Source organism: Cervus elaphus, chromosome 13, assembly GCF_910594005.1.
Source record: "Cervus elaphus chromosome 13, mCerEla1.1, whole genome shotgun sequence".
NCBI lineage: Eukaryota > Metazoa > Chordata > Mammalia > Artiodactyla > Cervidae > Cervus > Cervus elaphus.
In genome coordinates, this window is record NC_057827.1 from 34,662,387 (window position 1) to 34,688,725 (window position 26,339).

The window sequence follows — 26,339 nt, forward strand, 5'->3', positions numbered from 1 at the left end:
CCTGCTACTGGAATGTTTTTCCTGAAGGTGGCCAGAGACCTCCAAGTCTCCAGATCTAGTGGCATCATCATCTCCAGCCTCATCTTCAACCTCCCTGAACATTCGACATCACCAACCATGCCCTCCTCCTTGAAATTCTCTCCCCTAGGCCTTTGTGACTCTGCAGGTTTCTTATTACCCTCACACAAACCCTCATCATGGCTCCTCTTCCTGCTCCTGAACATACTCATTCCCTGAGGTTTTGCTGTCTTTTCTTCTCTTGACATCAAATCGAATCGTCATGTGGTTAGAACTGTGGTAGGTGCCGATGAGACCAGTAAATATAACATAGGCCTGGCTTCCCAGGAGTTGACAGCATAGCCACAGTGGAAGAAGAAAATAGATCTCAACAGTACTGTATGCTAGACAGTTATTAGCCAGGTTCTCTGGGATTGTGGAAGGAACAATGGAGCCTGAAACAGTAAATAAGAACACATAGAGTCTAGGGAGATAGTGTCTAGGAAGGATGGGATCCCTGGAAATGTTTGTGGCTGAAGTGTATATAGAAAAGGTGGGGCTGAAGCGTGAGAGAAGGATTCGAAATATAAATGTAGAGAGGTAAATTGCAAAGTGTCGTGTGTAATTCTTAGGAGTTTGAGCATCATTCTATATATATATATATATAAGCAGTAGAGAGCCAGTTGGGTCTTAAATAGAGGAAAGATGATCACACACAGGCTTCCCAGGTGGCCCAGTGCGTAAAGAATCTGCCTGCAATGCAGCAGACTCAGGAGACATGTGTTCGATCTCTGGGTTGAAAACATCCCCTGGAGGAGGGCATGCAAACCCACTCCAATATTCTTGTCTAGAAAAATCCCATAGACAGAAGAGCCTGGTGAGCTACAGTCCATAGGGTCACAAAGAGTTGGACATGACTGAAGCAATTTAGCATACATGCATGCTTTATCACACAAAAAATTTTGGAACATAACTAGCTGAATGAAGGCTAGAGAGACTGGGAGGAGGCTGGGGAGCAGAAGGGCCAATAAGGAGGCTATTTCCGTAATCCAGGTGAGAAATGATGAGGATTTGAATTAAGGTGGCAATGAGAATGGGGGTTCCTTAGTGGCTCAGTGGTAAGGACTCTGCCTGCAATTCAGGAGACCCAGGTTTGATCCTGGGTTGGGAAGATCCCCTGGAGGAGGGCATGGCCACCCACTCTAGTACTCTTGCCTAGAGAATCCCATGGACATAAGAGCCTGGCAGGCTGCAGTCCTTAGGGTCACTCAGAGTCAGACACAACTGAAGCGAGTAAGCAGCAACAGCGGCAGCTCTGAGAACAGGGAAGATGATGAAATTCCAGAGGTATTTCTGGTATAGACTTGAATTGGTGAGGCAACTGGTTGGGAGATGCCAAAGGAGAGGTTGAGGATGACTGCATAGTGCTTAAGAGAGGAGATTTGGGTCAGTGGTGACTCCGTTACCCCAAATTAAAACCACAAGAATGGAAACAGCCTTTGAATGGAAGTACATTTATGATTAAGATGTAAACATACTTGGGAATTCCCTAGTGGTCCACTAGTTAAGACTGCATGCTTTCACTGCCAAGGACGCTGGTTCAATCCCTGGTCAGGGAACTAAGATCCTGCAAGCGGCATGGTATGGCCAAGAAAAAAATAAGATTTAAACATACTAATTTTGAAATTATTATGCAGTATTTAGTTAGAACTCTGTTTCGACACAGAGATCGTGGCTGAAGCCCTAGGATTAGATGAGCCTTTTTTGAAAGCCCATATAGAAGAGATCATGAGTTTGGAAGAGATGGAACATCAAAGAATATCAGCATTGGGACTTCTCTGGTAGTCCAGTGGCTAAGACTCCCTGCTCCCAATGCCCTGGTCAGGGAACGAGATCCCATATGCGGCAACAAAGATACCATGTGCTGCAACTAAGACCCGGCACAGCCAAATAAATCATAAATATTTTTTTTAAAATGAATATCACTATTGTAGAGTTGAGAAGGGAAAGCCTGAAAAGAAATAAACAGAGAAAGAGGAAAATGACAAAGAATCCTCAAAACTAAGAGAATAAAGAGTTTTAAGAACAACAACAACATCAACAATGTCAAATGTCACAGAAAGGTTTAGGCCTAAATGTGTACATTGTGTTTGGTAACTAGGAGATCCCTGACTAACGCATCAAGAGCATTTTTATTGGAGGGCAGGGATGGAAACCATACGGTTGAAGAGAATTTAGGAGAAAAATTAGAAAAAGCATAGTGTAAAATAATGTCACATTCAGGCATACAAATACTTGGAACATTTCCTTTCCACATAATTTTACTCAGGAAAATTACTTGAAGGTGTACTCCAGAAAAAAAATGAAAGAAATTCAATAAAGAAGAAACATGGGATCTGAGGGGGAAAAAATAGAGCCATGTCAGATTAATAGTGGTAGAGCAGATCCATAGAGTAATGTGTCCAAAATTGATCATTTAACAGGAAAATTAGGGATCTTGACAGTCTTACCATAGGATGAAGAAAACATATAGTTCTACTTTCTGTAAGAAAAAGGGCAATGAGAAACCTCAGAAATGTAGAGAAAAGCCTGTGGAAGAAGTCTGGGCCAAACATGAAGCAAAACTGAAATATAATATGATTTTGAGCAGTTTGATGGCAGATAAAAAAAGAACAATAAACCTATATATTTGAATTTTTTCCATCCAGTAACTTGGCTGGAAATAGTGTTATAGCCCTTTCTGTCATGACTTATTCACCCTACCTGATTCTGCAGTGTATGTAATCATAAACATAAATATTGCTTATTGTTCTTCAAGTTTTAGATTCAATTTATGTGAAGTTTACAAAACATGCAAAAATTCATGGAGCTCCAAAGCAGAATCTGAATGATTTAAACCTTGACATGTAAAGAAGAACTTGAACAGGTAATCAAAATTTGGAATGTGGAGAAGAGTGTTAGCAATAAGATAGCTACCATTCATTGAGTCTCCACTATGTCCCAGCACTATCCTAAGCCTGTTAAAAGTTATTGAATTCATGACAAGGCTATGAGTTAGGTGCTATTTTTATATCCATTTTCCAGATAAGGATACTGAAGCACAGAGAGGTGGAGCAACCTGCCCAGGGTCACACAGCTAGAAAATGGAAGCAGTGAGATTAGCACCTCAGCGGTCTGGCTCCAGAGCCTACATCTGCATGTACTCCATGCCACTGTCCCGTTTCCTCAGGTGAGGCAGAGAGAAGTGCCCAGGTACCAGCAACCTCATCACACTTCCTGGAAGGGGGAGCAGGAGGAGAAACTGTCCCAAGTCGATGCAGCAGACAGGAAGCTTAAAATAGGTATTTTACAAGTCACCTGAGGTGGTTGCCTCAGCAGGTTAGGACTGAGGGGTGGGAGGCTGAGAGGAGAACTTACTGTCATTTTATATACTTAACGAACCATTTGAATTGTTATTACTATGTGCATGGATTACTTTCATCATTTAAAAATCCTACCCTTCTTCCAAGGCCATGTTTAAAAATGTCCTCCCAAAGCTTCCCTAATTCCTTCAGTAAAAAATGGGCTCTTGAATCCTCTGAGCTCCTGCAAGGCTGTGTCTCTAATTCTGCCCTCTTTAGAACCCACTACTTCTGACTTTACATTGCCTTTGAAAATGCCTTGGGGACAGCGTCTTTGTCAGAATTACCTGACTTACCTCCATGACCTTGGCATCGTGCCCTGCTTAGGTTATGTGCTCAGTAAATATTGAATGAACTGGACGAGTGGCTTCTGTTAACAGCAGATTGTGTCCATTTCCCGCAATTTGGGGAACTCAGAACATGTGGCTTGAGTATGTCTGTGGGTCAGTCCCTGTGCTGCCACTGGGGAGGAGGGAGATGGGGAGAGGAGGAGGGGTGTGGAGTGGCCACGTTGCCCCATCCTTCTATGAAAACAGAGTCACAAAATGACAGCGCTGAAATGAATCTTAGATCGTCACGTCCAACCCCATCATTTTACAAATGAGGAATCTAAGGCCAGGGAGCAGAAAAGACTGGAAAGCCCACAATGAAACTGGAATAGCTGTGTATCAGCTTAGGTTCTTAAGCTTTGTTCCTAATTACCAAAGCAATACCTGTTCAATACTTAGCTTGGGTCTTTTGGTTTGTTTTTTTAAGCCCCTAAAATCTCTCTATATTTCTACCTGAACATGGTTTAGAGCTTTTATTTATTTATTTTTTTTATGGTCTTGCTTTGTAGGTGATATTTTAAGTTGGCACAGATTCTTTTTGGATGGCAGTGAATGATGGATGGGTAGATAGATGGATAAATTAGTGACTTTCCTGGGATAACATAGCTGGTCGGTGACAGAGCCGAGACCTAGCAAAGCATCTTGTTGAGGGATGCCAAGCAGCTGAAGTACGAGACACCAAAGCACTTCTGAGTTGCCGTGACAACTACAGGAGTCCTCTAATTTCCATCAGAGTGTGTGGGGATCAGGGTCAGATCCTAATGCACAGGCTCAGAGGTTAAGGTCCAAAGGAGGACGCTCCTTACCCGGGCTGCAATGGCACAGCCCCAGCTAGAGTCAGGAATCAGCATTTTGTTGAAGCCACCAGGCCTGGTCTGAAAGAGGGGCCAAGAGAAATGGATCCAAAGGACACTGTTATCCAGGCAGCACCATGTGGTGAAGAGAAACAGGAGGCAGACCCAGATTCCTGTCCTGGCTCAGGCACTAAGTTCATTGAGTGACTTTGGGCAGGTCACTGCCTCTTTCTGGGCCTCGGTTTCTTTACCTACAAGGTGAGGTGATTGGACTAGTCCCTGGGTGATGTCCAAGGGCTCTAACCGTGTGAAAACGCCCTGACACCACAATTGCAAAATGTCTTGTCAGAATCCAGAGAAGGCTGGGATTCCAGCCTCAGATCCACAGAGAGGACATATCCCTCCCCTCACCCCTTTGTCGCCCACGGACTCCATGCCCTCTGACAGCCAGCCGGAGCTGCGGGACAACAGCCTAAGACGGGTAGCCTGCCAGCCCTGGCCAGCTCCCTGCTCCAATTGAGGTAGGAGTGGGGCCGGGAGCAGGTACTCTTCTTCAGAGATGCCTCCCTTTGGAAGAGGCACTACTTGGGTGGTCAACAAAGACCCAGGTTCCTCGGCTGGAAGCAGCGGTGTGCCTTCCTCCTCCTCCACGAAGATGGGGGTTGCAGGAGGTCAGCGGTCCTGGGAGCACTGCTGAGTGGGGGTGAAGAAGCCAGCGGGGTGGAGGGGCAGGGTGACTGGGTGACCTGTGGTGGCGACTCCACGTCCATGTCCAGTCCCCGAGGGTCGTATCCCCCAGTCTCTTCACAAGTCATCTACCTCCCAAGCCTCTCCACCTTCCTATGCGTGTCACCACTTACACTTCATTCACTCAGTAAGTATTTCTAGAGCATCTGTTGCTCTGGATGCTGAGGATACAGTGGTAAATGAGAGAGACAAAACCCCTGCTCTCAAGGAGCTTATGTTCTAATGGGGGAGGTACTTAGTAAGCAAATACTGATCATATAGTATATTATACACATGGTGAGACATGCTGTGAAAAGAATAAAGCAGGTAGAGGAGATAAGAAATGTGAGCAGAGCATGCTCTTGGAATTAAGGTGGTCTGGGAAGACCTTGCTAATAAGGTGACTTTTGAGCAAAGACCTGAAGGAAGTGAAGGTGCAAGTCCTGCGACATTCCAGGCCGAGAAGAAACATCCCAGGCAAAGAAAAGGCCCAGAATAGAGTGTGCTTGGCGTGTCTAGAACGCAGTCGGCAAGGCTGGAGAGGTGGAGTCACAGGAGACAGGCGGAAGTTGCAGAGAAGGCAGGGACAGAGTATAGCACCTTGAGGGCCGTCACTCAGTGGCCAGGACGGGAAGCCACTGGAGGTGGTGAGCAGCGGGGTGATGTGTCTGGCTTGGGTTTTAAAAGGGTTTCTGCTGTGTGAAGGACAGGTGAAGGTGGAAGCAGGGAAACAGGTGAGCTGTCAGTTGCAGTAATCCAGCTGAGAGATGACAGGGGCTTGGACTGGAGTGGAGAGGTGGTGAGGAGTGTTAAAATTTGAAATGTGTTTTGAAGGTAGAACTGACAGATTTGCTGACAGATTGGATATGGGGCATGAAAGGAAGGAATCAGGATGGTTCCAAGACTCTTTGGCCTGAGCAACTGGAAGGATGGGTTTGTTGTTCACAGAGATGGGAAGGGCTGTGTTGGGGTAGATGACACATCTAAGTCAGGTTTTCCAATTGACAGTTGGATCCATGAGTTTGGAATTAATGGGAACATTTGAGGGTAAAGATGTGTTTAGAAGTCATCAGCAAATAAACTTGCACTGTCCAATATGGTAGCCACTAACCATAAAAGACTTTTTATATTTAACATGAGTTAACAGTAAGTAGCATTTAAAATTTAGCCCCTTCTGTCACACTAACCACATTTCAAGTGCACAAAAGCCAAATGTGAGCAGAGGCTACCATACTGGACTGCACAGATAGAGAACATTTCCACCATCACAGCAAGCTCATTAGACAGTGCTTATAATGTCTGGATGAGATGCCAGGAGAGTGGATGGAGGAACGTGAGCTTTTATCAGTTGGGAAGATAGAGAGGAGTGGCCTCTATGCTCAGTTGCTAAGTTGTATCCGACTCTTTGTGATCTCATGGACTGTATAGCCCACCAGGCTCAGACTTTGTCCATGGGATTTCCTAGGCAAGAATACTGGAGTGCCCTGTATAGGAGTAGGAAAATCCAGGAGAGGGTGGGTTTCTAGATGCCAGTAAAGAAGGTATATTGGAGAAGAGGTCAGATGCTTATATTAGGACAGGGAGACTGAAAATCAAGAACTGTTGGTGGTCCAGTGGTTGAGAATCTGCCTGCCAGTGCAGGGAGGGGTTCCATCCCTGGTCCCAGAGGATCACACGTGCCGTGGAGCAACTAGAACACGCACGCCGCAGCTGCTGAAGCCCGCGCCATCTAGAGAGTAGTCCTTGCTCACCACAGCTGGAGAAAGCCCACACTCAGCAACGAAGACCCAGCACAGCCAAAATAAATAAATAATAATAACCTTAAAAAAAATTGACCAGCAGATTTATCAACAAGTAGGTCGTCAGTGACTTCAGGGAAGGCAGTTTTGCAGAGGTGGAGACCAAAGCTTGAGTGAGGTGATAGGTTCCAGAGAGAATGAGGAGAGAGGAATTGGAAATAGCACCTATACACACCTTTTCAGATGAAGGTGCTGTGGAGGAGCAGAGAAGTAGCCAGAGGCTTATGATGTTAAGGGAAGTAAAGCTTCCCCGCAGGGGAATTGAGAAAGCCGTGCCTTGAGGAAGGAAGAGCCGAGGGGATCTGATTCCCACAGGGTAGGATGGTCCCTGGCTAAGATATGGACAGGATGGATGTCTTGTCTGGAGGATGGAGGGAGGGCAGAGTCGGTGGCAAGGCTGCAGATAAGACAGTGGCTAGGGCATGGGGAGCGTGGGGAGGTTCTCTTGCAAATGTCTCAGTTCCCCCAGGGCAGTTAGGAGGAGTTCATTGACTGAATGTGAACCTGGCATTGGAGGGGTGAGGAGAGAGAGAAGGGCATCCAGTAGTCATCCAGGAAAGCAGAAGAGTGGTGGGGTTAGGGGATGGATATGGGATTGCCAGGCTGCACCGAAGGCTTGCTTAAAGTCTGTGGTCCTGCCAGAGCCAGCTTCCAGAATTTGCCCTGTCTTGCCTCTGTGTGTTCACATATGCCACTTTTTCTCTTCAGAGGGTCCTTCCCATTTCTCTGGTCCCTCCGCTGCCCAGCAGACCCACGGTTCTGCAAGGCACAGCTTGAGCATCTGCTCCTTCTGATACCTCCTTCCCTCCCTTTCTTCTCACCGGAGCCCATCCTTCCCCGCAGAACTCTGATCGTGTCACATGATCAGTATTTGCTTCTATGGCTAGTGCTCTAAGGCAGGGGTCAGCAGGCACTTTTTGCAGAAGGGCAGACAGTGAATATATTAGGTTTTGTAGACTATTCAGTCTCTGCCACACTATTCAGTCTGTACAGATTGTAGCACAAAAGCAGTCAGACAATACATAAAAGATGGGGTGTGACTGTGTTCCAGTAAAGTGCTATTTGCTGAAACAGGCGGTGGGCTGGATCTGACCTCTGGGCCATAGTTTGCCAACCCCTACTCAAGGGAATGGCAGAGATGATGCCTCAGTTCTCAGTGGCCCCTGTACCTGGGTGCCAGCTAGGGGCTCAGGAAATGTTTGAATGGACGACAGATGAATGGATGTGCCGGAATAAACATTTAGGCCTGCCCTACTTAGACTACAGAGCAGTGTTCCCTCAGACATGCAAATTTTAGTCTGTTTGTCAGTGGTCTGTCATTACACGGTCACCCCGTGCCTAGGGAAGGATTATATGTGAGAGCATGAGCCCACGATACCCAGGAAAGATCAGAGATGGCCTTGCCACCCACTGCATCCATGCTAAACTGCCACCCTGGCTAGCCAACCTTGCTCCTACTTGTTCCCAGCTGCACAGACTCCCAGTTCAGAGGGACCAGCCTCTTCACAAACAGGCCCTCCATTTTCACCATCCCTCTGCATAGTTCCTGTGCTCCCCTTCAGCCCAGCATCCCTCAGCCCCTGCAGAGAACAAATAGTCATCAGGTCTCTGTCATATGCAAGGCAAAGTGGGAGAATCATAGGCCCTTCCCTGAAGAAGCTTACTCAGTCCAAGCATCCCTTTGGGAGTGCCCTCTGCCTACCCACATCATACTCATACCTGAGCTCCTCCTTAGAGCTTGCCAGAGTCACCCCAACCCGCCTGATTCCCCCCTTCTTCTCTATTTTTTTGTCCCGAGGTTTTGCACCATGCTGGGCTTCTCTTGGGGGTGGATTCACATGTAAGTATCCTCTCCCCATCATACTGTCAACCAACAAAGACCAAGGACAGCAGAGTGTGCTTTTGTTTCTTTGAGCTCACACTGTCCAAGAGAAGTATAAACCACACACACACAGTTTAAAATTTTTCTAGTAACACATTAAAAAGTTAGAAACTGGTGTGTATGCGTGTGTGCTCAGTCGTGCCCAACTCTTTGCGGCCCCCTGGACTGTAGCCCACAAGCCTCCCCTGTCCATGGAATTTTCCAGGCAAGAATACTGGAGTGGGTTGCCACTTCCTACTCCAGAGGATCTTCCCGATCCAGGGACTGAACCTGCTTCTCCTGTGTCTCCTGCATTGGCAGGCAGATACTTTGCCACTGAGCCACCTGGAAAGCCCTAAAAGAAATAGGTGAGATTAATTTTAATGTATTTTTAATAACAAATATATCTAGAATATTATTCTAACATGCAATCAATATAAAAATGATTTTATTCATATTATTCATACGTCTTCAGTGTGTGTTTTGCTTGTACAAAACAGCTCAGTTTGGGCAGCAACACTGCAAGTGCTCCGTAGCCACATGTGGCCAGTGGCTCCCTCACTGGAGTGTGTAGCTCATGCAGGTAGGGTGGTAGGTGCCTGGGAAGTGGCCGCATTGAGTCTTCCTTGTGAAGTGCTTTCCTCCTAGCCTCTGACACCATTGGATATTGTACTGGGGACTCCGAAGAGCTCCAGTACTATAATCCTGCATGTCCCAGCACAGAAAAGACTTCAGCAAGAGGCAAAGTGATAGATAAGAAGTGATTTATTAGAATCACTCACAATTTATTGTGAGCCTTACAAGCAGGCAGGCAAGAGGATGCTGCACCCTGAGAACTTACAGAGCTCCAGTTTTATAATCAAAAGAAAAGTGGGGTGGGGGAAGAAGAGCTTCTTTGTCTTTCTTGAGTAGACTCTGTGCTTCCATCATCAGCTCCTCCTCCAGGTTGTGCAGGAGAGTTTTCTTGACCCCATATGGTCAAGCGAGGTCCACAAATTCTTGTTTTTCATGTGTGTAGAGATCATGTCCTAGGGATCATTAACTTAACTGAGCTCACTGGGCAGGATGTGGGTCTCATGACACCTGACCAGAGATTATACCCATGTCCCCTGCCTTGCAAGGCAGACTCTTCACCACTGGACCACCAAAGAAGTCCTTAAACTACCTTCATTGAGAAACATTTGACATATAAATGTAGAGAAAACTGAGATTTAAGAGCTTGCTTTTACTCAGATGCTAAGTTACAAAGCTCAAATTTGAACCCAGGTCCAGGTCCAAAGCCTGTCCATAAAATAGAATATTTAAGTTGGAAGGTTCATTAGAAAATTATCCAAACCATTACCTCCATGAATATCACTTGTGTTCTCAGCACCTAGCCCCAGTGTCCAGCTCATCCTAGGAGTTCGGTTATTTCAGTGAGCAAATCTGGTCTCACTTTATAGATGAGAAATTGAGAAATGAGAGGAGACTTGTCCGACTCAGTGGAAAGAGGGACATCAGAGGCTAGAACCCACATTGCTGATTATCACTGCACTGCTCTTATTCCATGTCATTTTGTCACGCAGGAGATCAGCCCCCCAACCATGGGAGTTTGACATCTGAAGTGCTCTTTGTATTTGCAGGGACAGATTTTCAGCAGGCATTTTCTTCCCCAGGTCCACAGCCTCAGAACTCACCAGGAATCCTCCTTGCAATTCCCATCTCCTCTTAATTCCACCCTCCAGCAGCTGAGCCTGCTCAGGGACCCGGACTCCAGGTCTCCACGTGAAGCCGCATATACCAGCAAAGCTCACTGCATGTGGGCACCACCCCCAGCTTTCATCTCGGGTCACACTCGTCGTGACAACTCAAGAGGTTTCCTTGGCTGGAGGGCAGCACGACTCTCCAAGAGGGTCACGCCAGCAGCGGCCTGCTGTGCCTGGATGCCAGCCCTGGAGCCTGATTGGGAAGGCGCCCTCGGGCTTACTGCAGGCCCAGCCAGTCAGCATCCTCCCAGAGAACTCCTAGCAGCCTCCCTCCTGATTGGGTCATAGTAAAGGTCATAGATTGTATTAGAAGCTTAGAACTGAAAGGGAATTTAAATATCATGCTCCCTAGTGCTTTTCTAACTGTAATGTCCTACAAGTCTCCTGGGAATCTTGTTAAAATGCAGATTTCTGATTTCATCAATTGCAACAGATATACCACTGGAAGCTATGCGGGGTGGTGGGGGAAGGGGTGGTAGTCATGTAGAAATGCTCTATATTTTAAATTTTTCTTTAAATTTTAAAACTGCTCTAAAAAAATAGTCTATTAATTTTTTTAACATCCTACTGAGTTCCAAGAGGAGATCATTTGCTGGGTAATTGCTCAGTCATGTTTCTCCTTAGGCACAAAGATGACCTTGCACATTCACTGCTGATGGCCCCTCCAAGGCTGCCTCCAGCACTGACTTGCTGCAAACTGTCCTCAGGTTTGATGGGTTAACTGAGGAATACTTTTTGAATGCAGAAAGCGTACTCATGGGGCCATCTAAGGGCCCTGCCTCACTCTTCTGCCTTTAGAAAAGCTGCTGAACTAAATCTGGCATATAGAAATGTTCCTGAGAGATTTTTCTTTTTTTTTTTTAAGGATTTAATATAATTTTTATTCTATATTGGGGTATAGCCCTACAATTGTTGTGTTAGTTTCAGGTGAATAGCAGACTGGTTCAGTTATATATATACCTTTATATGTTCTTTTTCAGATTCTTTTTTTCCCATATAGGTTATTACAGAATAACTCTAACCTGTAGTAGAGTTCCCAGTAGCTCCTTGTTGATTATTTATTTTATATATAATAGTGTGTATGTATTAATCTCAACTTCTAATTTATCCTTCTTCCCCCACCTTTCCCCTTTAGTAACTGTAAATTTGTTTTTGAAATCTGTGAGTTTGTTTCTGTTTTGTGAATAAGTTCATCTGTATCATCTTTTTAGATTCCACATATAAGTGATACTGTATGATATTTGTCTTTCTCTGTCTGACTTACCTCACTTAGTATGATAATCTCTAGGTCCATCCGTGTTGCTATAGATGGCATTAGTTCATTCTTTTCTTGACTGAGTCATATTCATGTACATGTACATACATGTACATACTGTATACATGTACCAAATCTTCTTTATCCATTTCTCTGTCAATGGACATTTAGGTTTTTACATGTCTTGGCCATTGCAAATAGAGCTGCAGAGAACATTGGGATGCATATATCTTTTCAGATTATGGTTTCCTCCAGATGCCCAGGAGTGGGATTGCTGGATTATATGGTAGTTATATTGTTAGTTTTCTGAGGAACCTCCATACTGTTCTCCATAGTGGCAGCACCAATTTACATTCCCAGAAACAGTGTAGGAGGGTTCTCTTTTCTCTACACCCTCCCCAGCATTTATTGTTTATAGACATTTCTATGATGGCCATTCTGACCAGTGTGAGGTAATGCCTCGTTGTGGTTTTGATTTCCATTTCTCTCATAATTAGTGATGTTGAATACTTTTTCAAGTGCTTTGAGGTTTTTTTTTCCTTTCCGTTTGCTAATATGAACCCTGGCCTTAAGGAGCTTATAGTCTAGAATAGATGGTATAGGAGCCTAAAGCTCTATAAGACAAAGTAGAAAAGTGGTACATACCCTGAGTGATGTACAGTTAAAGTGTACAGAAGAGAGAAAAGAGTTGGCTCCCTGACACTGCGTTCAGGTGGAAGCAGTGACCCTGGGTTATAGAAGGTTGGATGAGAGAGAGATTATGGCTGGGACTTGTGGAATAGGGGAATCCGTGTTCCTGCCGAGAGAGTTCCATAAGCAGAGGCAGAGGGTGGATAATTGTGTGCCTGTGTCCGTGCACTTGGAACAGTGGTGTCTGGACAAGGTGGCTGGAACACAGCACATAAGGAGGGTGAGGAATGGCTTAAAACGTTGAGGTCAGGTGGTGGAGGGTTCTGAATCACAAGTCAAGGAATTGAGACCATGTTCAGTAAGCAGTAAACCATGAAATTAAAATATGCCTGCTCCTTGGAAGAAAAGCTATGACAAACATAGACAGCATATTAAAAAGCAGAGACATCACTTTGCCAACAAAGGTCTGTTTAGTCAAAGCTGTGGTTTTTCCAGTCGTCATATACGGATGTGAGAGTTGGACCATAAAGAAGGCTGAGTGCCAAAGAATTGATCCTTTCAGATTGCACTGGAGAAGACTCTTGAGAGTCCCTTGGACTGCAAGGAGATCAAACCAGTCAATCCTAAAGGAAATAAACCCTGAATATTCACTGGAAGAACTGATGCTGAAGCTGAAGTTCCAATACTTTGGCCATCTGATGCGAAGAGCCCATTCATTGGAAAAGACCCTGATGCTGGGAAAGACTGAAGGTAAAAGGAGAAAACGGCAGCAAAGGATGAGATGGTAACACCACCAACTCAATGGACATGAATTTGGGCAAACTTCGGTAAATAGTGAAGGAGAGGGAAGTCTGGCATGGTGCAGTCCATGGGATGGCAAAGAGTCGGACATGACTGAGCAGCCGAACAGTACCAAGTCGGTAAGCAGTGGGGATTGAGCAAACCCCAGCTTCAGCAGAGTTTTGTGGTGGCTGCATGTAAGATGTGTCAGAGAAGAGAAGATCCTTACCTGGAGGTAAGGATCCTCGTCAGGAGACTGCTTTGAGGAAGATTCGAGAACCCAGGCAGTTGGAAGCTGTCTAGTCTGCCTTGGGATTCCCACAGCCCTTTTCCTGTGTCTCTCATACACACTTAGCAATTTTTAACCTTATGTATGTTTTTTAGTTTAAAAGTAGATTTAGTTCATTATTAATGAAAATGAGATAATATAGAAACATATAAAGTAAACAGTTCCTTGTAGTCCCACCACCCAGAGAGAACTTCTTTTAACATTGTGGGTCTGTCCTTTCAGATTGCTTTAAATATACATCACACTATATGGGCTTTTTTTTTTCCCAGATATGAACATAGTTTAAAGCCTACTTTTTCTAATTACCTTGTAGTGAACATCTTTCCTTGTCAAGCAGTATTTCTAGATTTTTGTTGTTGCTTTGGTTGACTTTTGGTTTTGCTTTCCTAATTTTTAAAATTGTGGTAACATGTACGTAACATGAAATGTACCGTCACTGATAGTATATTTGCATCATTGTGCAACCTTTAATGTTATTTAGTTGCAGAACATTTTCATAACCCGAAAAGGAAACCCTGCAACAACTAAGCAGTCATTCCCCATTCCTCTCTCTCCCCAGCCCCCAGCAACCATTAATTTGCTTCCTATCTCTAGAGGTTTATCTATTTGAGAAATTTCATGTAAATGGAATCATACAGTATGTGGCCTTTTGTGTCTGGCTTCTTTTACCCAACACAGTGTTTTCAAAGTTCATCATATCTAGATTATCCTTGTCTTTTTTTTTTTTTTAACAAAACATGCTCAGGAACAAAAAGCAGTGAAATGAAACCTCTCCTCGAGAATACCACTTCTCCCTCCTACCTCCCTACCTGTTAATAACTTTGGATGCAGCCATCTGGACCTTTTAGATGAATGGAGATTGATAGGAACAATCAAGCGATGACTTTTTTCAACATATTCTGCTGTCTGTCTCCTCCCATCACCTGACATGAACGTGGCAAGATGTTTTAGCTTTTTTAGTCACTTTCAGGATTTAAAAAACTGTTAATTAATGTCTGACTCTCTGCGGCCCCATGGACTGTAACCCACCAGGCTCCTCTGTCCATGGAAGTCTCCAGCAAGAATACTGGAGTGGGTAGCCATTCCCTTCTCCAGGGAATCTTCCCAACCCAGGGGTCAAACCCAGGTCTTCTACATTGCAGTGGATTCTTTACTGTCTAAGCCATCAGGGAAGCCCTTCAGGATTTAGGACAGACTCATTTTCAGGTGTTAAAATATCCCATGTAAATGAAAACTCTGTCCAGGCTACACAACCTGACCTACAGGCCAGCCCTTCTGCTCCTTCCCACACCCAATTCCCTGTATTCACCTGTATTCATCGTCGACATGATCTGAGGATACTTTTGTAAGTTCCTTAGAAACCCGCCTTCTGTGTCCTGCCCACTCCAGCCCCTCTGGGTGCAGTAGGGGAGCTGCATGCACTATTCCACTGGATTCTTGCCTAACTTCAGAGGGCTACCTTCAGTTCCTGCTTTGGACACTGTGTCCCTGGCACCCCTCTGGTCCTCTTGGGTAGAGTCCTGTCAAGATGTACATGGGAGTCCATAAACTATAGACTATAGTCCATAACTATTGCCATATTTGTGATCATCTCACATCCTTTCAGTGGCCTTTCTAGATTTGGGGAAATTCCCATGTTGAGTCCACCCCCCATGCAAGGTGGCAGCCTCCCTTGCAGCCAGGATGCAGCTGTGTGATCTGTCTCTGCCGGTTTTTAATCAGGTGGAGCTGGGACCTTGGGAGCTGGGGAGGAGAGGATGTCAGGGTGGTGCAATGGCATCAGCGATGCTTTTGCTGGAGCAGCACTAGGGCCCAGTCCATGTTCCTGACCATAAATGTTTGATACCTGACTCTCTCACCCACCTGGAATTCAGCATCCTTTAAAAATGCACACTCTGCTTAAACTATTGAGTTTAATTTTCACTAAGATCCTTGACTGATGCCACACCCCTGCTTAGCTTTGTGGTTAAGGGCAGGTTGCTCCCGCCAATGTTCTCTGTCCTCTCCTGGCCATCTCCCATGGCCCAGTCAGCCTGGGAGTCTGGCACGGGTTTCTCTAGCCTTCTCTCTCACAGGCTGTCAGGAGTAGTACCTACTAGACCAGCTTAACCATCTGTTAGTATATTCCAAATAGATAGTCTGATATCTCTCTTTAGAAAATGTGAGCATTTACTATCTTTATCTTCGACTTTAGGGCATCTGCCAAATTCTGGGACAACAGGAAAAGTCCCAGTCCACACCTTGTCACATACATATTTCCTCTATATATTGTGTAAGTGGGATCATCATCTATTTATCATTTAGTAACCTTTTTTATTGTTACATTGCAGGCAACTTTCCATGTTAATGAAAATAGTATACCTTCATCCATTAAAACAAAATCAGCCATATTGGTGAAAGAACTATTTACAAACAATAAAAAGCAGCCATTTTAAAAGCACACTTGGAACCATCACAATAAAGATTTAGAATATTGCCAGAAGTTCCCTCATATTCCTTTGCAGTCAGTCCTTCCCAGTCTTCCTTCCATTTAATTTCATCCTTTTCAATAGCTATAGGACAATCCCATAATACAGAAGTTCCTTAATTTATTTATCTAGTCTCCTATTGATAGACATTTGCATTGCTTTCAATTTATTATTTTATTGATTTCTTATCAGCACATTTGTGGAGCACCTACTATGTGCTAGGTGTGGTGATATTATATAAATTCAAGAAACTTCTATATGTGTGTATGTATCTATTATTCCCCTAAAACATATCTTCTAACAGTTGAATTGTGGGGCCAAAGAGTACACATTAGAATAATTTTGATAAATATTGTCAAATTACCCTTCAGCAAATTTCCAACAGTTTTCACTTCTATCAACAATGGCTCAGACAGTAAAGAATCTGCCTGCAATGTGGGAGACCTAGGTTCAATCTTAGGGTTGGGAAGATGCCCTGGAGAAGGAAATAGCAACCCACTCCAATATTCTTGCCTGGAGAATTCCATGGGCAGAGGGGACAGAGGAGCCTGGCGGGCTACAGTCCGTGGGTCACAAAGAGTTGGACACAGCTGAGCAACTAACACACACATGTATATCTCAATGATGTGCATGAATGGCCATTTTCTCACACACTCATCAGTACCAGGTATTATAAGTCATTCCCAGTCCATTAGGAGAAAAAATGGTTTGAATTTATGTGCCTTTGCTTACTGATAATGTGGACCCACTTTGCATCTGTGATGTTTATTTGGTTTCTGGAAATGACTGCCCCAGGAGCCAAACTCCCTTGACTTTGCCATTGAGTGAGGTCATGACTGGATTCTCTACACTGAACTGGAAGGACATCCTGTCCTATTGGAAGTGGGACAAAGGTCACCTTTCGATTTCTGATGGCTCCCTGCTTGCCCTTGAACAGCCACTTCGGGTAAAGCCCCTCCAGATTGGGGTTGGTCCTTGTCTCTCCTGTGATTGGACCTGCCCCAGCAGGTACCCCTGAGGAGGTCCGTGTCATTTACACGCCTAAGCTGGCAGAGAGTGTGGGTGGAAATATAGCAGGCTTAACTTAGCTATAGTTCCTGGTCAGCTAGATACAAATCATTATCAAAGGATAAGAATTTTAGCAAAGTCACTCTCTTTTTAACAAGTAAGTATATACAAAGAACTGACTCATTAGAAAAGAACCTGATGCTGGGAAAGATTGAAGGCAGGAGGAGAAGGGGACGACAGAGGATGAGATGGTTGAATGGCATCACTGACTCGATGGACATGAGGTTGAGCAAGCTCCGGGAGTTGGTGATGGACAGGGAAGCCTGGCATGCTGCCGTCCATGGGGTCACAAAGAGTCAGACACGACTGAGCACCTGAACAGACAGACAAAAATATCAATGTGTGGGGCTTCCCTGGTGGCTCAGATGGTAAAGAATCTGCTGGCAGTGCAGAAGACCCAGGTTCGATCCCTGGGTTGGAAAGTTTCCCTGGAGAAGGGAATGGCAACCTGCTCCAATATATCAATATATAGGTTAGTGCCTAAAATATGACTGGAAACTATTAGAAGGTGACACCAGAATTTCCTGTAATCCCCCCTCCTCTGTGGTGCTCTCCCATCCTCATTCCCAGAGAAGTCAAATCTCCTTGGATAGATCACAGCTCATAACTCCTGGGATTGGGCAGGAACCCAGGAACTGGTTATGTGGCTGGTTTAGTTGGGATGGTTAGGGTTTATGGCACAAGGAAGAAAACAGAATCCTCAGGGCATTAACTGTTCTGAAATAACTCATAGAAATACTGTGACAGGGTAGTTCCTAAGTCAACTAAGTATTTTCTTGTGGTGCAAGGATATTTATTGCTATTTTTGGTTTCACCCTTGTCCTCTATTTTCACTCCAGTGCTCCATGGGGACAAGGGTATAATTAAGCAAGTATTTGGACTTATCTGGTCCACAGACACCCTCAACTTGCAAATGATTAAGACATTCTCTTAAAAGGGAACTTTCAAAGCAATCTTGTTTTAACTGTTAAAATTTAAGATATATTGTCTTTAGCCCAGTCATCTCACTTATGGGAATCTATCCCATGCAAATAAAAACACCAGTATATAATGAAATGTATGCAAGATCTTTATTGTAGTATTTTTCACAAGGCCCCAAAATTCTGAAACTGCCTGTCAATAAGGATGTGCGTGTGTGCTGTCACTTCATTTGTGTCCAGCTCTTTGTGACCCTATGGACTATATAGCCTGCCAGGCTCCTCTGTCCATGAGATTCTCCAGCCAAGAATACTGGAGTGGGAGGGAGGTGGGAGGGGGGATCGGGATGGGGAATACATGTAACTCCATGGCTGATTCATGTCAATGTATGACAAAACCCACTGAAACGTTGTGAAGTAATTAGCCTCCAACTAATAAAAATAAATGAAAAAAAAAAAAAAAAGAAAGAATACTGGAGTGGGTTGTCATGCCCTCCTCCTAGGGGTCTTCCTGACCCAGGGATCAAATTCACATCTCCTGCATGTATATTAAGGGAGGGCAACAGTGAGGCAGGTGAAGTGGGCAAATGAGGGGGAAGTGGACAAAAGAGAACACATGTGCTACTAAAGACATGAATTTTATGATAAGCAATTTATATAAAGTTATATGTTATATGTGTGTGTATATATAGATATATGAATTAATAAGTTAGAAAAGTGTAGATCTTTCTCTATTGGCCAGAAAGGATTTCCATTATATATTGCTAAGTGATAAAAGCAAATTACAGAGTTGGTTTTATTTTTTTAAACACAAACCCCCCAAAAATTAGCCTATATCTGTGAGTACATGCTTACATAATTCTGAGCAAGGATTTCCACACCTGGGTGTTAACCTAGGACCTCAGGGGAGACATGGAGGGTTAAAATGGAGGCTGGAGAGAGGTTATCTTTAATATACATATATATGACGATGTATACAAAAATATACATCTTTGCTACATCTGGCCAGTCCCTTAAAGTGGGTTGTAAATTTGATTAGACATGCAAGACTAGATGCCAGGATTGAGTCTAAATTAGGTCATGTGGTTATGGGTAGCACTGCAGGCTCACCTCATCAGCAAGTGATTAAAAGACCAAAAGCTGTTCATTTGGAAGCCAGATGTTGGCCATGAATATTGAGAAGAAAATCAGAATAGCAGGTCAGAGGCTCCTAACTGGGCAACTCAGGACTCAGGCTTCTATTGGAGAACTGTACACAAAAAGAAAAACCTATAAAAGAAAGGTGAAATAATAAAACCTTTGTATCGTGGTGAAGCATTTTAGAAACAACATGTTTAGTATGAATTTTGGAAAACTTAAATAAAATTGTGCTTCATTTAAAAATATATACATATGTGTCTTTGTATTATTTTATGTGTTGCAGTGGACATTTACCTATAATGTATCAGTGATCTGTTACCACAGTAATACCACATAACAACCATTCCCAAAACTTGGTGGGCTTAGAGAAACAAACCTTTCCTAACAGATGGCTGGAGACTGTACCTGCCAGTGTGAGGTGTTGTTAGTTACCTGATATTTATAAGGAAGTTTACAGCTTTCAAAACACTCCTTTGTAATGTTTTGTTCTTCTCACCTCTCTGAATTTTAATTTCTGTCTGTGCATCTGTCTTATCACTAGCCCACGAGTTTTCTGAGTGTCTCTGTTATCTTGATAACCCCAGTCTTTGGCATACTCCTAGAGGACACCAGGTGCTAATAAATGGCTAAAGAATGATTTTGAAAAAACAAAATTTTATTTAGGTCATGGGTCTGTGGCTCTGCAGTTTAGGCTGGGCACAGCTGTGTGACTCTTCTAGACTTGACTGAACTCACGTGTCTGGGGGTGGGCAGGTGCAGGTGGCTATTGGCCGTCCTTGGCCGGGGTGACTGGGCATGCTGGCTGTCATGGAAACAAGAGAGAGAGAGGGCAAGCCCAGTCACATGAGTGCTTTCTTGTTCGCTGATGTGGTCATCAGGGTTCTACAGAGAAACAGAAGCAATAGGATATTTATGTGTGCATGTGTGTGTTTCTGTGTGTATGTGTGTGTGAATAAAGAGATTTATTATAAGGAACTGGCTCACAGGATTATGCAAGCTGAGAAGTCCAGACCCAGTAAAGCCAACAGGATAATTTTGAGCCTGAGTGTGAAAACAGAAGGCTGATGCCCCAACTCACAGTCACTGAGGCAGAGAGAGAGAATTCTTTCTTGCTACTGCTGCTAAGTCGCTTCAGTCGTGTCCGACTCTGTGCGACCCCATAGACGGCAGCCCACCAGGCTCCCCCGTCCCTGGGATTCTCCAGGCAAGAACACTGGAGTGGGTTGCCATTTCCTTCTCCAATGCATGAAAGTGAAAAGTGAAACCGAAGCCACTCAGTCGTGTCTGACTCACAGTGACCCCATGAACTGCAGCCTACCAGGCTCCTCCGTCCATGGGATTTTTCAGGCAAGAGTACTGGAGTGTGGTGCCATTGCCGTCTCCGAATTCTTTCTTACTAGCTTCTTATTCTCTTCAGGCCATCTACAAATTGAATGAGACCCACCCGCACTGGCGAGGGCAGCCTCCTTTACTCAGTCTACCAATTCAGATTTTAATCTCATGCAAAAATATCCTTTTAGACACACCAAGACACACTGTTTAATCAGAGAGCCCCTTGTGTGCCAAGTTGACACATAAAACTAATCATCACAGTTTCCAATATACGTTGACAAAGCTAGTCACATGGCCAGCCCCAGCGACAGGTGAGTGGGTAATGAGAAGCTCTGTGACTGTCCTTGTCCATTTGGGCTGCTGTCACAGAATGTTATAGGCTGGGGGCCTTCTTACAGTTCAGAGACCTGGCAAGTCCAGGGTCAAGGTGCTGGCAGACCTGGTGTCTGGTGAAGACTCTCCTCCTGGTTTATAGTAGGCGGTGTTCTGGTTGTACTGTCACATGGCTAAGAAGTCATCACTCTTGTGTTTCTTCTTATTAGGGTACTAATCCCATCTGTGAGGATTCCTTCCCCATGACTTAATTACTTTCCAAAGGCATTACCTCCCAATACCACCAACATATGAGTTGGTGCAGAATCTGCTCCTAGGGAGAGCAACTTACCAGCATATGTAAGAACAAAAGGGGATTACTACAGGGAGAGTGAGAACGCGGTCATTTTTGCATCCTACCACAGATGTACAAAAAAGTACTACAAAAGTATTGAAGAAAGAGGATTTTTCCCCATTTATCAAATAGTCATTTGTCTGGTGCAATGTAGAATTCAATGACAAAGTTAATCATATCCAAGTTCTTAAATCTTTTAGTTACCATCATGTACAGCCAAAGATTTCTTCAGAGATTTACAAAGTCTTACTCTTAAGATTTGCTTGACTGGAGTGGGGAGGGGGGATGGTAGGGTCAGCCACTGCAGCCCTAGCTCATTGTTATCCCTTCTCTAAATCGCAGATACTTGAGTTCCCCAGGAGCTCTGCAGAATTCTGGAGGGAAAATGACATCAAGTGGCGGGTAAGGAATGCCTGCTATAGGATGTCCATTTCTGCCCAGGCTAACCAGGGGCAAGGAACCACTGGATCCTTTGTTCCAGCAGGGACAGCTTAGGGAAGTGCTCGTTAGAAAAAAAAAATTGTTGGGAGCAAGGGAAGGATTAGAATAGTGGTCCTCTTGGTTTTCTTCTCAGACACAAGAGTAATTTCAGATCTAGTTTTTTGTGATCTCATTTTGTGTGTCCCCTGCTTTATGACACTGGTAATAGTTGAGTGGCTACATTATTTGGTAAGTGGAGAAGAGCAAATGGTAGAAAGTAAGAGCGGTCCACAGGAGACAGGGCCGCATCTAGAAAAGAGAGCCACTGTGGGCTCCCTGCCTGCTTCTTTAACTGCTAAGAACTGTGCAGTTGACTAGAGATGAGAGAGAGAGAATGCTCACAGACATGATTGATTTTCTTCATTTTCACTCGTTGTTAACAGAGCAAGGTACAAATGGGTCAAGGTAACAACAAGGTTGACCTTGCATTGCTGTACACGAACCTTTGTCTTTTAGAGCAAGAAACAGCCTCCTTCTGGGGGTGTGGAACATCGTATCTGTGAAAGGTGCCTGTGCTCACTGGCTTCTCCCTAGGAGCAGATTCTGCAGCGTGCTTGAGGATGTCAAAGCTGGACCCCACACATATGCTCTCTAAATAAAAGAGCCCCGAGGTTTGGTAAGAGCACATCTTTTATCTCTCCTGCCAACCAGTTACCAACACTTGGCCAGTCTTGTTTGGAGACCCAGGAAATTTCCTTCAGCAGAGCCTCAGAACCATCTCAGAAGTGTCCAAACCTGGTCTGGCAGACAGGTGGTTATACACCAGAGAGCTCCTTCCTGCTTCTTGCTTGCTAAGAGAACTGAGGTTTGTTTATGGTAACAATATGCCCAGCTCCTAAAGGATGAGTCACGACTGGTCTAGGGTCTCATATCACCCCTTACTCCCTTGGCCAGCTGTGTATTGTCCTTGGTTCTTTTGCAGCCATATGACCTAGCTCTGCCCAAGAGATGTTAGATGTTGAATAGAGGCCTTGGAAAGATAATACCAGCTAAATAAAAGACCAAACTTCATGAGGAGAAAGGCTGTGATTGTTTCTTTTTGGTAGGAGCTAGTGTGAGGATGTGCAAGCTGGAGCTGCAGCAGCCATTCTGCAACCACACGGCAACAAATATGAATAATGCATCACAAGGGGGATGAGGGAATGCCAAGATACAAAGGGCTTGAGTCCTTGGTGATATCTTTGAGCCTCTGCCTCCAGGCCTCTTGCTATGTAAGATAATTAGAAGTCTTTACCGCCTAAGTCACTGTTAGTCAGATATTTTGTTACTTGCAAATAAAATTATTCCTAACTAATATAGTGGGTCATCTTCAGCCTGGCCAGGATAGGATTTGCTGACTATTTCACCATACTAGCTTTGTGTGCAAAATACACAGGGATAAAAATCCCTTCTATCAATTACCTCAAGCAGACTTTCTGATACAGAAGATCAGAGTGTGGTCTGTGGATCAGCAAATCATTATTCTCTGGAGTTTTTTCAAAATATAGATTCTCAAGTTCCCACCCCAGACATACTAAATTAGAAACTTCGTGGGTAGGGCTATCAATTTGTATTTACATAAACCTTCGTGGTAATTCTGGTGCAATGGAAAGTTTAAGAACCACTGATATTGAGGGTCAAGTGCAGTGGCTGCATGTCAGAAACACCTGGGGAACTTGAAGAAGATTCTCAAACTTCACCTGCACAGTTCTGATCCAGCATTTCTACAGTATAGCCTGTGAATTTATATTTCCCAAAAGACCCCCAGGTGATTCGCAGTAAAAGCAGGTTTGGCAACCAATGGAACACAGATGAAAGCAGATCATGTATGCCAGGGGGTTGTCACTAGAGTAAGAGATGAGGAGTAGACTTAGTCGCCCCTGGGGACAGGTGAGCCAAATTACGGATTTTCTCACCTGGTAGGTAAGGGAACTGACTACTTGTTTTTAGAAGCCTTTTTCAGCTCTAAGATCCCTAGGATGACAACTTGAACTTTGCAGGTCTGGCTGGAACAAGCCAATATGGTTTTGATAAATTACATAGACAGACTCATGAGCAACAAGTGGAATGGACTGAAATTGCCTAAAGTTTAAAGAGCAGCCTTCCTCCCCACTGCTGCCAGACCAAATAAATCCAAAACAGGTTTCCTCTTCTGCCTTCCCAGGTTATGAGACAGCAGGTTTGCACCGCAGATGTTCATTTATAGAGTGCTAGACTACACCTGCTTCGTGCTAGGCTTGTGCTTTGGGCGTTATTTCATTTGGAAAATATTATTTTTAAAAAGCATCATCTTAAGGGATCTTGCCTTCTGAACTGTGTTTCTTGTTAAGGTTCTAAATCGCTGAAGCAGCCTACTCACTGTCCATCCAAATAGGATTTTAACTCTCTATCCTGCCTCATCTTTGCCTGTACTGGAGATGCCAATCATTTCTTCCCCATCCCCACATCTCCTTCCAGGACCCTGCCGTCCCCGTTTCCAAGGAGCCTGCTCCCTTCTCAACCTGTCCTGAGTGAGTGTTTAAATCTGTAACACTGTGAAAAATAAACCACCACCACAAAACACCTCACTGATCGACTTTGGAAGATTATTTTGAAAACCAATAAATAAAGGAGGGAAAGTTAAGCATGTATCCTTCCTTTTCTATATGAATTGTACCTTAAGCTAATCTAATAGTTGACGAGGGGGAGTTTGTCTTCAGAGAAGCTGAGAAATGAAGACAGAAAGATGAAATCATGTGAGCTTTTTGCAAGCCCTAATGAATTAATGGGATCTAGGGAGTGACCATCAATGGCTGTTATGTCACAAAAGAAAAAAAAGACATTCTGTGTCTCTGAATGGAAGTCATGATACTGCTTATGAAAGTGAAAAAAAAACAAAACTAAAGGTGAATCTTATTAAAGTTTATAGACTAATGTTTATAGGAAATACAGAGGACAGAAGAACATGTTAAATGAAACCAAAGAGATATAATCACCATAATTTAGACTATGGGAAACTTCATGAGACGACCCAGTTTTTCCAACAAATTACATGGGAAAATATCCAATACTGTAAAGCAATCATCCTTCAACTAAAAATAAATAAATTTTTTTTAATTGCATGGGAAAGAAGTGAGATGGAGGGGGAAACCTACAGATTAATTAAGAATCATGTGAACCAATCATAATGTGTGGACCTTGTTTGACTCCTTATTCAACAAACCTTTAAAAATTATAGGAGAAATAAGGAAATGTGAATAATTCCTGGATATTTCATAATATTAAGAAAATATTGTTGATTTAATAGTTGATGATAGTTTTGTGGTTACATCTTTTAGAGGAAATCCTTACCCTTATGCTTAGGGTTACATATTGAAACATTTACACATGAATAAAATGACACCCCAAATTTCTTTCAAAATAATCATGAGGAGTGAGAAGGGGCAGTCTACAGAGAGAACTCGACAGTCCCTGTGCTGTTAACTGCTGAAGTTGGGTGAAAGATAACTAGAAATTCGCTCTGCAGATCTCTACAGCTCTATATATTTGAAATCTTTCTTTCTAAAATGTCAAATTTTAAAAATTTAAATCATTTTTATTTCTATTTTTTTCAATGTCTTATATGGGTCATATTAGTATAGTATTTTATGTTTATTATGTATAAATATAGATTTGTCAAGTTTTACTTGTTCATCACTGCTAAGGATACACAAAAATTTGGGGGTTTTGTGTATTTTACACTTGCATGCCCAACTGGACTGGAAGGTCCATGGAAGCAAAGATCTTCCTAGTATATACTCCAGAGAGTTAATATCTTGAATAGCATGTAAAGGGCTCACCTGCAAATACAACTTGTTAAAACATCATTCCAGAAGGTTGTGTTGCTCACCTGGACTCCTATTTGTGGACACCTCCATCCTGACTTCATTGTCAGTGGAGGATGGACAGCCCACACGACCAGTCCAACCATTGGGAGGAGTTGGTTTGCTTGAGGCTTTGTAGAAAGACCTGGAAAGATTGAGACTAACTAAATCTGTGCTATGGAATGGAGAACTTGATGTATTTACTATACAGTTAATATTACAGATGCTACAGGAGAGTTCTCATTTTTAAGTTCACGCCCTCCTTATAAAAGTAGAAAGTAAGGTGAAACCCCCAGCAAGGTGTGGCTGCAAAACATCTGTCCAGATTCTCCTTGCTATTGTCTCTGGCTCTTTCTCCCATGCTTTGTTTTGCCCCAAAAACATCTGGTGTGAAAACAGTGGTCCCCATATTAAAGCTCTTCTGGCTTTATTAATTTATTCTTTTATTTGGCTGCACTGGGTCTTTGTCTCGGCATGTGAACTCTTCATTGTGGCATGCAGGATCTAGTTCTCTGGCCAGAGATTGAACCTGGGCCCCCTGCATTGAGAGTGCAGAGTCTTAACTACCAGACCACCAGGGAAATCCCAGAGCTCTTCTGATTTTATGAAGCTCTCCATCTCTCTTATTTCCAGTTGCTCAAAGTTCAGATTTCCCAAGATTTCCTCAATTTCCTTTACCTTGAGCTGTTACTTTTCTTAGTTACACAGAACGTGAACGCTCTTCCCCGCTTTGCAGGTTTACCATCAATCCCCCAATATTTTTCACTCCAAGAGCACCTTTTCCTTTGGCACCATGTAACGATTCTGTCCCTTTGTTCCTTGAGAGCTGAGTTTCAGGAT

General features: G+C 43.7%; 1 protein-coding gene across 2 annotated transcripts in view; it reads left to right on the forward strand.

The window, feature by feature from the left end:
- Positions 1-26,339, forward strand: part of TMEM266 (transmembrane protein 266) — a 123,557-nt gene that overhangs the window by 27,939 nt on the left and 69,279 nt on the right. Inside the window, exon 1 of one of the 2 annotated variants that reach the window (XM_043921848.1) lies at positions 22,136-22,294. The exons of the other annotated variant lie outside the window; for it this stretch is intronic. The gene's annotated coding sequence lies outside the window, so the exon portion shown is untranslated. Of the gene's footprint in view, positions 1-22,135; positions 22,295-26,339 lie in introns of those variants that run through there. 2 annotated transcript variants of the gene reach the window in all.